General features: G+C 40.6%; 1 long non-coding RNA gene across 1 annotated transcript; it reads right to left on the bottom strand.

Annotated features, from left to right (window-relative positions):
• Positions 1-7,764: 7,764 nt before the first annotated feature.
• Positions 7,765-12,109, bottom strand: LOC129711031 (uncharacterized). Its single transcript, XR_008725769.1, has 2 exons — positions 11,775-12,109; positions 7,765-8,545 (listed from the first exon to the last, which is right to left on the bottom strand). It is a non-coding gene; the product is annotated as an uncharacterized LOC129711031 (long non-coding RNA).
• Positions 12,110-12,195: the final 86 nt, after the last annotated feature.

The raw sequence follows: 12,195 nt of genomic DNA, 5'->3' as shown, positions 1-12,195 counted from the left end.
ACGCCCTCTAGCGGCCGGGCCGGGTGGAACCGCAGCCGCAGCCGCCATCTTGGCGCTTGCTCTCCACTTAATGTCATGAGTTTTCTCTAATGGTCTGTTTGAAAAAAAAAACTCTTCGTTTTGGTGCTTTATATTTATATTTATATCTCACATATATATATCAACAATAAAAATGCCACTTTATTCCATCCTGCATCTATTTTCACACATTTTATTGCCCATTCCTACTGATGTGCCTCAGGAAGGCAGTCAGCATCCATAAAGACTCCTCACACCATTGTAACCAAAGATCCTTTGATTGTAACGGTCTGTTCGAACTACTTCCCTCCGGCAGACGTTACAAGGCCTTCTACGCCCGAACCTCCAGACTCAGAAACAGCTTTATTCCCAGAGCTATAGCGGCTCTGAACCGGCCCTGCTGAGTGCACCCCACCCCCCCGGACTGTCTCCCGTCTCCCTCGGATGGTCACGTCACACAGCTTATTTATTTATTTTACTTTTCTTTTACATCGCATACTAAATCTCGTTGCACTGATGTGCAATGACAATAAAAATATTATTATTATTATTATTATTAATGAATGTTGAAACAGGCCCTTCGGCCCAACTTACCCATACTGGCTAACATGCCCCAGTTACACTAGTCCCACCTGCCTGCGCTTAGTCTCTATCCATCCAAACATGTACCTGTCTAGCTGTTTCTTAAACGTTGGGAGAGTCAGCCTCAACTACCTTCCCTGGCAGCTTATTCCATACATCCACCACCCTTTGTGTGAAAAAGTTAGCCTCAGATTCCTATTAAATATTTTCCCCTTCACCTTAAACCTATGTGCTCTGGTCATCGATTCACTTTCTCTGGACAAGAGACTGTACATCTACCGATCTATTCCTCTCACGATTTTATACACCTCTATAAGATCACCCCTCATCCTCCTGCACTCCAGGGAAGAGTCCCAGCCTGCTCAACCTCTCCCTATAGCTCAGACCCTCTAGTTCAGGCAACATCCTTGTAAATCTTTTCTATACCCTTTCCAGCTTGACAACATCTTTCCTTATAACATGGTGCCCAGAACTGAACACAACACTCTAAATGTGGCCTCACTAGAACAACGCAGCCTTGCAAGCATATTAATGCATCACCTCACCAAATAAATGTGCAATCAACAATAAATCATCAGTTATACTAGGTAACCAGACCATAATAGTGCAAGCCAAAGTACATTGTACAACTTAATGCAACATACTTCCTAACAACCTCCCCCTTCTTTCTTCTTCCCAGTGCACTACCTGGATTTACACCTTCTCCTCTCCCCTTTCCCCCCTTCCATCTACTTTCCTTCCTCTGAAGGAAGAGGGTCCCATCTATCCATGTTCTCCAGACCTGCTGAGTTATTCCTGTACTTTTTTTTTGGTAAACCTGCATCTGCAATTCCTAGCGTCTCCAAGAATTTAATTGTACCTTCTTCCGGATGGTGATAGCAAGATGAGAGAGCGGGACCATAATCTTGTAGCATTTTACATTGTTTGAATATTAGATAGTTCTGTCTAAACTAAGGAAATTACAAAGGTATGAATTTACTGTTACTTCTTTTCCAGTAATGCCAACTTTGAAGAAGTTGGATAAAGGGTCTTCTACTAAAACATTTATTTTTTCTCATATGCTACCTAACCTACTGTTTCCAGCATTTTCTATTTAAATTAAAATACGAGTAACAGTCTAGTCCTCATACCTTAAATTGAAAAGTGTATATATAGATTAATGTGCCCAATGATCTAGAGCAATTTGGTAAATTGGATCCAAAATTGGCTTGTTAATAATAATATCTTTTATTGTCATTGCACATAAGAGCAACGAGATTTGGTATGCAACTTCCAACCAATGTCATATCATAAATAACTAATAAAATTAGGATTTAGATATTGATATCCAGAGTACATGGATTGTAATAGAACAGTGAAACAGTCAAAACAGTTCAACAGACTAAAGTGCATATGTGTCTGTGCGACGTGACCATCCGAGGGAGACAGTCCAGGGGGGATGGGGGGCACTCAGCCCCATGTTAGGAGACAAAAGTCAAGGTTTTAATGGACAGATAATAGCTCACATAATTTGCAACAAATGTATTCCTTTAAGGCACATAAATACAACAGGAATAGTGCTCCAAACATGGATCATTGCTGAATAATGATGGTGAATCTTCAGAACTTTCTACTCCAGATTTCTGTGGTGACTGCATCATTGATTGCATTAAAAATAGAGGTTGATGAACTTCTGGATATTAAAGAAATACATGGGGATGTAGTAGCAGTTGGTTTTGAGGTAGCAGTTGTTTCTCATGTAATACATTTTCTAAATAATGTATTAATGATTGCGCTAATATCATATTATATGTCTCTGCAGAACGGAATATAATGTATAAAATGTAGTGAGTCATTCCAATCTGTGGGTGTGCCATATTTGTTCTGTAGCTTAATCTTTCCCTTTTACTTAAATTTACACCTTTGCCAAATATGTTGTAACATGCCAGGTAAATGAGAATAATTGTGGATTGAGCAATATAATGGCAGAGCAGTTCAGAAGGCCGTCTAGTTTAAAAAAAAAAAATTGTGGATATCTGGGCATCAATGGCAAGGTCACCACTAACTGCCTTTGAAAAGGGGTCGGTGAGCTGTTACAAATGTTTCAACCTTCTGGTGACGGTACTGTTCTCTCAAAATGCTGCTGGGAAGGGAGCTCCAGGACGGACCCAATGATAATGAAGAACTGGCAATATATTATCAAGTCATGATAAAAATATATAGCTGGGGATGTTCAGGCATGCATAGAATGAAGTCATTACCCATGCATTCCTTTTAGGACATTGTAGGGGATATCAGATCGAGTTGCTCAGAGACCGCCCTTGTTAGGTATTTTCAGGGTAATTGGATTGTAATAACACTGGACTGGCCGCCAGGCTTATTTTTGAAACTTTAGTTACTCATCATGAATGAATGAATAAGTTTATTGGCTAAGTATTTACACATACAAGGAATTTGCCTTGGTGCTCCGCTCGCAAGTATCAACACAACATACAGTAACAATTAAGAATGACACATCAAATATTAAACATTTATAATAAAACATTAGTTTAAATATGTGAATGAAATAAAATACCAGAATTCAAGAAGGCTACGGACTTTTGGTTATTGAGTAGAGCTACTTCTCGTGAAAAAAAGTTGTTTTATGTCTGGCTGTGGCAGCTTTGACAGGCCTGAGTTGCCTTCCAGAGGGAAGTACTTCAAAGAGTTTGTGGCCAGGGTGAGAGGGGGTCAGAAATGATCTTATCCGCTCGCTTCCTGACCCTTGCAGTGTACAGTTTGTCAATGGGGGGGGGCAACAACCTTCTCAGCTGATTGGACGATTCGCTGCAGCCTCCAGATGTCATGCTTAGTGGCTGAGCCAAACCAGACCATGATGGAGTAGGTGAGGACAGACTCTACGATGGCAGTATAGAATTGGACCATCATTGCCTGTGGCAGATTGTGTTTTCTCAGTTGCCGCAGGAAGTACATCCTTTGTTGGAATTCTCTGCCACAGAAGGTAGTTGAGGCCAGTTCATTGGCTATATTTAAGAGGGAGTTAGATGTGGCCCTTGTGGCTAAAGGGATCAGGGGGTATGGAGAGAAGGCAGGGATGGGATACTGAGTTGGATGACCAGCCATGATCATATTGAATGGCAGTGCAGACTCGAAGGGCCGAATGGCCTACTCCTGCACCTATTTTCTATGTTTCTATGTTGGGGCTTTATGACTGTGGAGTCGATGGAGTCCTCCCACTTCAGGTCCTTAGAGATTATGGTTCCAAGGAACTTAAAAGACTCCACAGATGTGACTGTGGTGTTGTTGATGGTGAGTGGGGGGGAGGGGAGGGGGAGCTCTCCTAAAGTCTATTTGTGCCATATTCATATGGCACGAATAACTTCCCATTTTAAATTGTGCCGTAAACCCACAACAATGCGGAAATACAAAAATGGGTATCCAAGTTTAAATTCAAATGGAACTTTTTTTATTATCCCATGCAAGGGAATGATGAGGTACAGATACAATGAACAATCTTGCTTCCAGCAGCATCTCAGGCACATAGACTCAGACATACACACAATTTATGCATGAAATTCGAAAAGAAGAAGACTGTGCGAATATCAAGGCCAGCGGTTGTAAGAGTGAGGTAAAGAAAGGCAAATTAATTCTGATGTTGATTATAGTGGTACGGTGAACTGGACACAATGCAAGTAAACACAATGGGTGAGACTTTTGCTCATGTTTCTTATTAGTGGAACATTGACTGGTGCTTGACGAGTTCAGTTCAGTTCAGTTCAGTGTCACGTGCACCGAGGTACAGTGAAAAGCTTTTTGGTGCGTGCTATCCAGTCAGTGGAAAGACTATACATGATTACATTTGAATTACCAAATGAGCAATTAAAAATGTATCAGGTTGTTCAATCACAAAATGAGAATATGAAAACATCTAGGATTAAGATGTAATTTTAAATTTCTTTAAAGGATTTTGTCTTTTTTTTTTACTTGCAGCTCGTAAATTTGTAAGAGACTTTTAGTTAAATTTGATGAGAGTTAAAATTGATAAAACAGCATTGATGTGCAGATGGCTCTTGGTGTCCAAGTTCACAGCTCACTGAAAGTGGCCACACAAGTAGTTAGGGTGGTACAGAAGGCGTGTGGTAACAGGAAGTCATGACGCAACTCTATAAGATGTTGGTTGGACCACATCTGGAGTATTGCGTGTAAGTCTGGTCTACCCATTTTACTGATTTTGCATCTGACCCTGGCCTCCCTTCAAAAGAAGTCACGATCTCCGTATTCCCCACTGTCTTCATTCTCCCAACCTTTCTTGTAGCCCAATCCTTCTTGTAGAACGATGCCTCTTACCAATCCTTGATAACTTGTTCACCCACCCAACTCCAAGCCATCATTCTCTATCTAAATTCTGAATCTATCTCCTCCACTTACCCAGAAAAAGTACATTTTGGTACTTCCAATAGTGCCCCAATATACAGAAATCCATAAGACCAGTCCAAGACAGAGATAGTTACTAGCATGACCACCTCAGCAGATCAGGTCTCATCTGAGGAAAGAAACAAGTCTGACCCTTCTTTAAACCTTTTTCTCTAATATCTTCCCTGATCTCAACATGGTTTAAAAAATGGCCAATTAAAATTCATCTACTGCCTTCCCAGCATTTTTAGAATTGTACAGAATTAGAATGACCCACACTTGATGATTGTTTTTAATGGCCTGACATTATGATCGGCTATGATCATATTGAATGGCAGTGCAGGCTCGAAGGGCCGAATGGCCTACTCCTGCACCTATTTTCTATGTTTCTATTATCATTGCCATTGTGAACAGTTTTTTTTAATCCCATTTTGAAGACTAGTTCTTGCTTTAATGAATATCTTCTATCTACCTAATTCTAGAATTCCTGAAATTTCTCTAACACCAAAAGTAACCACAGTGATCAGTCACCATATTTCTCCCAACATGACTGGTTGTACAGCAGCTTTGGATCATGATGCTTCTTGATTCTTCTAGCCAAACAATATTAGTTAAGAACGTGTATAGGCGCGATCTCACTGACTCTCCACTCCGCTCTGGATCACTTGGACAACAAAATCTCATATGTCAGGCTGTTATTCATTGATTACAGCTCAGCATTTAATACAATCATGCCCTCCAAGCGGGTTACCAAACTCGCAGAACTGAGTCTCTGCGCATCCTTCTGCAATTGGATCCTCGACTTCCTCATTCACAGACCATAGACTGTTCGAATTGGTATAAAGGTGTCAGCCTCGATAACGACCGGAAGGCATTGCAGAGGGTGGTGAAAATTGCCCAACGCATCACCGGTTCCACGCTCCCCTCCATTGAGTCTGTCCAAAGCAAGCGCTGTCTGCGGTGGGCGCTCAGCATCGCCAAGGACTGCTCTCACCCCAACCATGGACTGTTTACCCTCCTACCATCCGGGAGGCGCTACAGGTCTCTCCGTTGCCGAACCAGCAGGTCGAGGAACAGCTTCTTTCCGGCCGCTGTCACTCTACTAAACAACGTACCTCGGTGACTGCCAATCCACCCCCCCCCCCCGGACACTTATTATTATTTTTTGTATTCAAATCGTTTGCTATGTCGCTCTTCAAGGGAGATGCTAAATGCATTTCGTTGTCTCTGTACTGTACACTGACAATGACAATTAAAATTGAATCTGAATCTGAATCTGAATCAGCAATCCCTCCCTTCACCACCTCCAGTTTAAATTCTAGTTGAAATAGTTTGGAGGACCAAGTAACCAAGAACCAAGCACGGGAGCATCTCAAGGCTGCGTGCTCAGCACCCTGCTGTACTCACTCTATACTCATGATTGCGTAGCTGGTCATAGTGCAAACTCCATCATCAATTTCGCTGACGACACCACTGTTGTGGGACGTACTGTATCACTGATGGGATGGAGTCAGAGCATAGAAGAGAGATCGACCGACTGACCAAATGGTGCCAGCACAATAACCTGGCACTCAACACCAGCAAAACCAAGGAACTGATTGTGGACTTTGGAAGAGGTAGGATGGGGATCCACAGTCCCGTTTATGTCAACTGGTCAATGGTGGAAAGGGTCAAGAGCTTCAAATTCCTGGGCGTGCACATCTCTGAAGATCTCTCCTGGTCCGAGAACACTGATGCAATTATAAAGAAAGCACATCAGCGCCTCTACTTCCTGAGATTACGGAGAGTCAGTATGTCAAGAAGGACTCTCTCTAACGTCTACAGGTGCACAGTAGAGAGCATGCTGACTGGTTGCATCGTGGCTTGGTTCGGCAACTTGAGCGCCCAGGAGCGGAAAAGACTATAAAAAGTAGTAAACACTGCCCAGTCCATCATCGGCTCTGACCTCCCTACCATCGAGGGGATCTATCGCAGTCGCTGCCTCAAAAAGGCTGGCAGCATCATCAAGGACTCACACCATCCTGGCCACACACTCATCTCCCTGCTACCTTCAGATAGAACGTACAGGAGCCTGAAGAGTGCAACATACAGGTTCAGGAATAGCTACTTCCCCACAGCCATCAGGTTATTAAACTCAACTCAAACAAAACTCTGAACATTAATAGCCCATTATCTGTTTATTTGCACTTTATCTGTTTTATTTATTCATGTGTGTATATATTTATATAATGGTATATGGACACACTGATCTGTTCTGTATTCATGCCTACTATATTCTGTTGTGCTGAAGCAAAGCAAGAGCAAGAATTTCATTGTCCTATCTGGGACACATGACAATATTCTCTTGAATCTCTTGCATCTTGGATCTTGAGGTGTTTGGCTTTTCATGGCTTCAGGAAATTCCAAAATACTTTATTGTCACCGAACTCTTTTTTGGAAATGAGATGCACTATTTTATACTATAGACGTCTAATGGTAAAACTAGAGACGAGGGATATTGAATCTTTCTTTATTATTAAGAAACCATTTAATTTTGTCAAACTAAAGATGAACAATTTCAGCAAAGGAAGTCAAGCAAGGAAAAATATAATACTTTATTATAACCATGTCAAATGAAAGTGATGTTAACAATTTTGTGTAACAGGATGGTTCACCCGACCCAAAAATCAGAAACTGTAAACAAATTATTTTGTAGATTTACACAATTTCCATATGATATGATATGATATGATATCCTTTGACAAATATAATTTGCAACTTTTTGCCAGGTCGTGTCCAACTGACACAGAAAATGTGTAATCTGCCCACAAGCGGATGACAAGCGCACTTTATGCAGACTAAAGAATCTCTTCAATAAACATTCCCTTTTTAGGAGAAACTGGCAATCAGACTTTGGAATTCAACAAGATCACCATTTTCAAAGATTTAATGATTTAAAATCAAAGTGAGTTGTTGCTGCAAACTAAATACATCATACTTGAAATACCGTTTGACATGAATGTTTATATAATCCTACATTTTTTTTCTATCTTTTCCTCTCATTATTTTCACTCCACCTCAGTGAAAAGAGTTAAACCTTGCTGCCGCACGGGAGTTCCGGGATCCAGTGGCTCCTTCAAATTTGAATCTAAATACCGAGAAGGGTAGAGATTTGGAACAAAGACTAAGCGGGAAGGAGGGGAGTGGGAAGTTAATTGTAGTTAACTGTTTATAGATATAAATTAGGTATAAACAGTAAAAGGGAAAGGACCTTTTAAAGAAAACAATAACTAAATAAGTCAATAACTAGGGGACAAATGGTTCTGCTAAAACGCAAGTTGCTTTCATATGAACCTCCTCATAGAAAATTGCATTATAAAAACAATTGTGTCAATGGGGGGGAAGGGGTTAAGGGTTTAGAGTTTTTAACTCACAATAACAAAATTACTTTTTCTGCAGGATTTTCAAAAGTAAATGTCTTTTCAGTCTGAAGGTCTCAACCCGAAACGTCACCTATTCCTTCGTTCCATAGATGCTGCCTCACCCGCTGAGTTTCTCCAGCATTTTTGTCTACCTTCAAAAGCAATAAGTTGATTTTATTACAGCAAGCTCAAAAGCAGTATTGTTTAAGAGTATCATTACACAAGTGTCAAAAGGAGTGATTGCCTGTCAATTTCTATGAACACCTCAGGTTAAAGTAGCAGCTGTGTTCTTAAACGACAATGGTGTCTGATTACTACAGGGAGGTTGCAAGGAAACCAATCCCCTTCCTCGTGTTGTTTTTTTAAATCAGTGAACACATCAATGAAGCTTGGAGTTCAGCCTGAGAATGTGTGCAAAAGGCACCTACATTTCAGCTCAATGACTGAATTGGTTCCTGTAATGTAGGTTGAACAATGTCTCATTTAATCCTCCCAGTTTTTTCCAATGGAAAACCTCTTGGAAGTGAAGTGCACCATGCCAATCAGATTCAGATTCAGATTCAATTTTAATTGTCATTGTCAGTGTACAGTACAGAGACAACGAAATGCATTATAGAATGGGCAGCATGGTGACATTGTGATCACTGCTGCTATTTCACAGATCCAGGGGCATAGAATTGTTACCATGGGGTGCTGTGTGCATGGACGTTGGGGAAAGAGAGAAGAGAATTGAAACAAATTTACCCCATAAAATACAGTTGGAAGAGTTTGATGTTCAGCAGTTTGATCATAGTTCAGAGGGAGATACAAGTATCTGAGAAATGACATAACCATATAACCATATAACAATTACAGCACGGAAACAGGCCATCTCGGCCCTACAAGTCCGTGCCGAACAAATTTTTTTTTTCCCCTTAGTCCCACCTGCCTGCACTCATACCATAACCCTCCATTCCCTTCTCATCCATATGCCTATCCAATTTACTTTTAAATGATACCAATGAACCTGCCTCCACCACTTCCACTGGAAGCTCATTCCACACCGCTACCACTCTCTGAGTAAAGAAGTTCCCCCTCATATTACCCTTAAACTTCTGTCCCTTAATTCTGAAGTCATGTCCTCTTGTTTGAATCTTCCCTATTCTCAAAGGGAAAAGCTTGTCCACATCAACTCTGTCTATCCCTCTCATCATTTTAAAGACCTCTATCAAGTCCCCCCTTAACCTTCTGCGCTCCAGAGAATAAAGACCTAACTTATTCAACCTATCTCTGTAACTTAGTTGTTGAAACCCAGGCAACATTCTAGTAAATCTCCTCTGTACTCTCTCTATTTTGTTGACAATGTGGCATGTGGCCTTTATATTTAAATTCTAGATTAAAAACCTTCCGTGAAACGTCAAGAAGTGCGAAAGACATGTTGATTTCATTTTCAAACCCACAGTCTATTCAAAAATCAGAGTTTCTCAGTGAAGAGCTGACAAAAGTACTTTTCACCCACAAAGATGTAACACGTTGTGAAATTGTGGTTTGCATGCATGATTTAGTTCAGTGTTACTCAATAATTTGATAATTCAATGTCAGGGTGGCTCTTTATGTAGCATTTTTTCCTTGATTACTTTTTATCTAGACTGATAATGGGACTGAGCTGTACAGGAGCGAAGAAACAAGAATCAACACAACATTTATTACATTTAATTCATCACTCGCAGTCCAATACATCACAGGAATAAGCAGTCCAATTAACTAATGAACTAAATTACTATTAAACTTAAAATAAAACAGAAAATGAAAGTAGTGATTTATGTGCAGGCTACTTTTTAAAACTTGTTTTAGAGCTACTTTACTAATGCTGGTAGCAACAAAAAAACAACAGACACTACAGCAACCTTACAATGAGAATGTCATCCCGGGCACTTTAAACCCTGCAATGCTCATCGGCTGAAAAGCATTCCCATTTCCATATTAGAAGGTCCTGTTAAAACTAGGATAAAAGGACAAGAGCATGGATGTGAAGGAAATACTCACAAAATGTAGTATTTGTGGTGAAGATTCTATTTGATATGATTATTTAATCTCTGCTCAATCTAGCACATCAGTGATGCAAACTTCAATATATTGAAGGTAGACAAAAATGCTGGAGAAACTCAGCGGGTGAGGCAGCATCTCTGAAGAAAAGTAATAGGTGATGTTTCAGGACAAGGCCCCTTCCTCAGAACGTCACCTATTCCTTTTCTCCATGGATGCTTTCTGAGCTACCTTCGATTCTTAGTCTACCTTCAATTTTCCAGCATCTGCAGTTCCTTCTTAAATGCTTTCTGAACTGCTGAGTTACTCCAGCTTTTTGTGTCTATCTTCGGTTTAAACTAGCATCTGCAGTTCCTTCCTAATATGTTGTGAGATTTGTACCATTTTGCATCTGAACTGGAGCACCTTGTTCACTTCGATAGCTTTTGTAAAACATCTATAATTTGGGACAGAGTCCAGGAAGATATTATTCATTTCCTGTATGCCCACATCTGATTCATAATTCAAAATCACACAAAATGACTGGTAATGTATTTCCATTCACAATAATCTCAACATTTAATTGCTTAATTTTGAGCTTGTTTTTCCATTGAGTCATTATCACTTTACACGATAGGTGCTAGAGGCCTGTATATGTTCCAATCCCAACATGCCAGATGGAGAACTTAATTAATTTAGCAGGCAATAATTTATTATTTAAATTAATTGGTCATTCTGGAGATTACTAGAGTCGGGGAGGAAGTCACTCAACAATAATTATTCTGGCCTAATTTTATCACAGCTCAGTGAATGCAGCCATTTAACCGATCAAGTCTGTGTAGAGCAACCAGCCATTCAAAAATAAAAGATGGTGGAAATCTAAAACAAAAACAGAGAACGATGGCATCAGCAAGTCGGGCCACATCTGTGGGAACGTCAGGCCACGTCCGTGGGATGAGAAAAAAGAGTCAACATTTCAGGGCAGAGACTCTGTCAGAACTGAGATTTGGTTGTTCCCTTTCCCTGCGACTCTGCAAATTATTTGCACGAAGTATCCATTTAATTCTTTAAAAAAAAATCCTATTGACTTGGTTTCAATTACAGTGAGTTCCTGATCATTATTACTCTTTCTCTGAGCATCTTTGGTCTATTACTTTAAATGTGTGTCCCTTGTCATCAAATCACACAGTAACATTGACAGCTTTCTTTAAGAGCCCTATCTAACTCTCTCTTGAAAGTATCCAGAGAACCGGCCACTGAGGCAGAGAATTCCAGACTCACAACTCTCTGTGAGAAAAAGTGTTTCCTGTAATATTAAGTACCATGATGGAGAATTAAACGTAGTAAGGCGAATTTGGAAGAAATATATAATAGTACCTGGCGTTAAAATGAATTTTGTCTCTGCGTAGGAAAGGAGATGTTCGAAATGTACGGATTTAAAAGTGAAAACTCTGTGTGACAACGAGGTGGCGGCACATGTTTACAGTCAATAATATTTTCTCCAGGGGTATGATTGTTTTTTTTCTCTCTCCATACTTGGTTTCGTTTCCTAATCTGATATTGTCTTTTGCCAACTGGTCTCTCTTGTTGACGTTGACGGCTTCCCTCCCTCAGACTGTTCTCAGAAAAAAAAATACTAGATCGCAGTTCCTCGGGCGGCGCCAAAATTTAAAAAACGCGCGGAACCGCCGCCCGGAGGCGGGGCCACACGTGACTGACAGATAACCGTTGGCCACTGGGCCAATCGGCTCTGTTGGCGGGCAACAGGAGCGGCGCCAAGTCCCCGGACAAAGGGTGC

This window comes from Leucoraja erinacea, chromosome 29 (assembly GCF_028641065.1).
Source record: "Leucoraja erinacea ecotype New England chromosome 29, Leri_hhj_1, whole genome shotgun sequence".
Classification (NCBI taxonomy): Eukaryota; Metazoa; Chordata; class Chondrichthyes; order Rajiformes; family Rajidae; genus Leucoraja; species Leucoraja erinaceus.
Note: the sequence above shows the minus strand (reverse complement) of the source record. Positions and strands in the feature narration are given on the sequence as shown.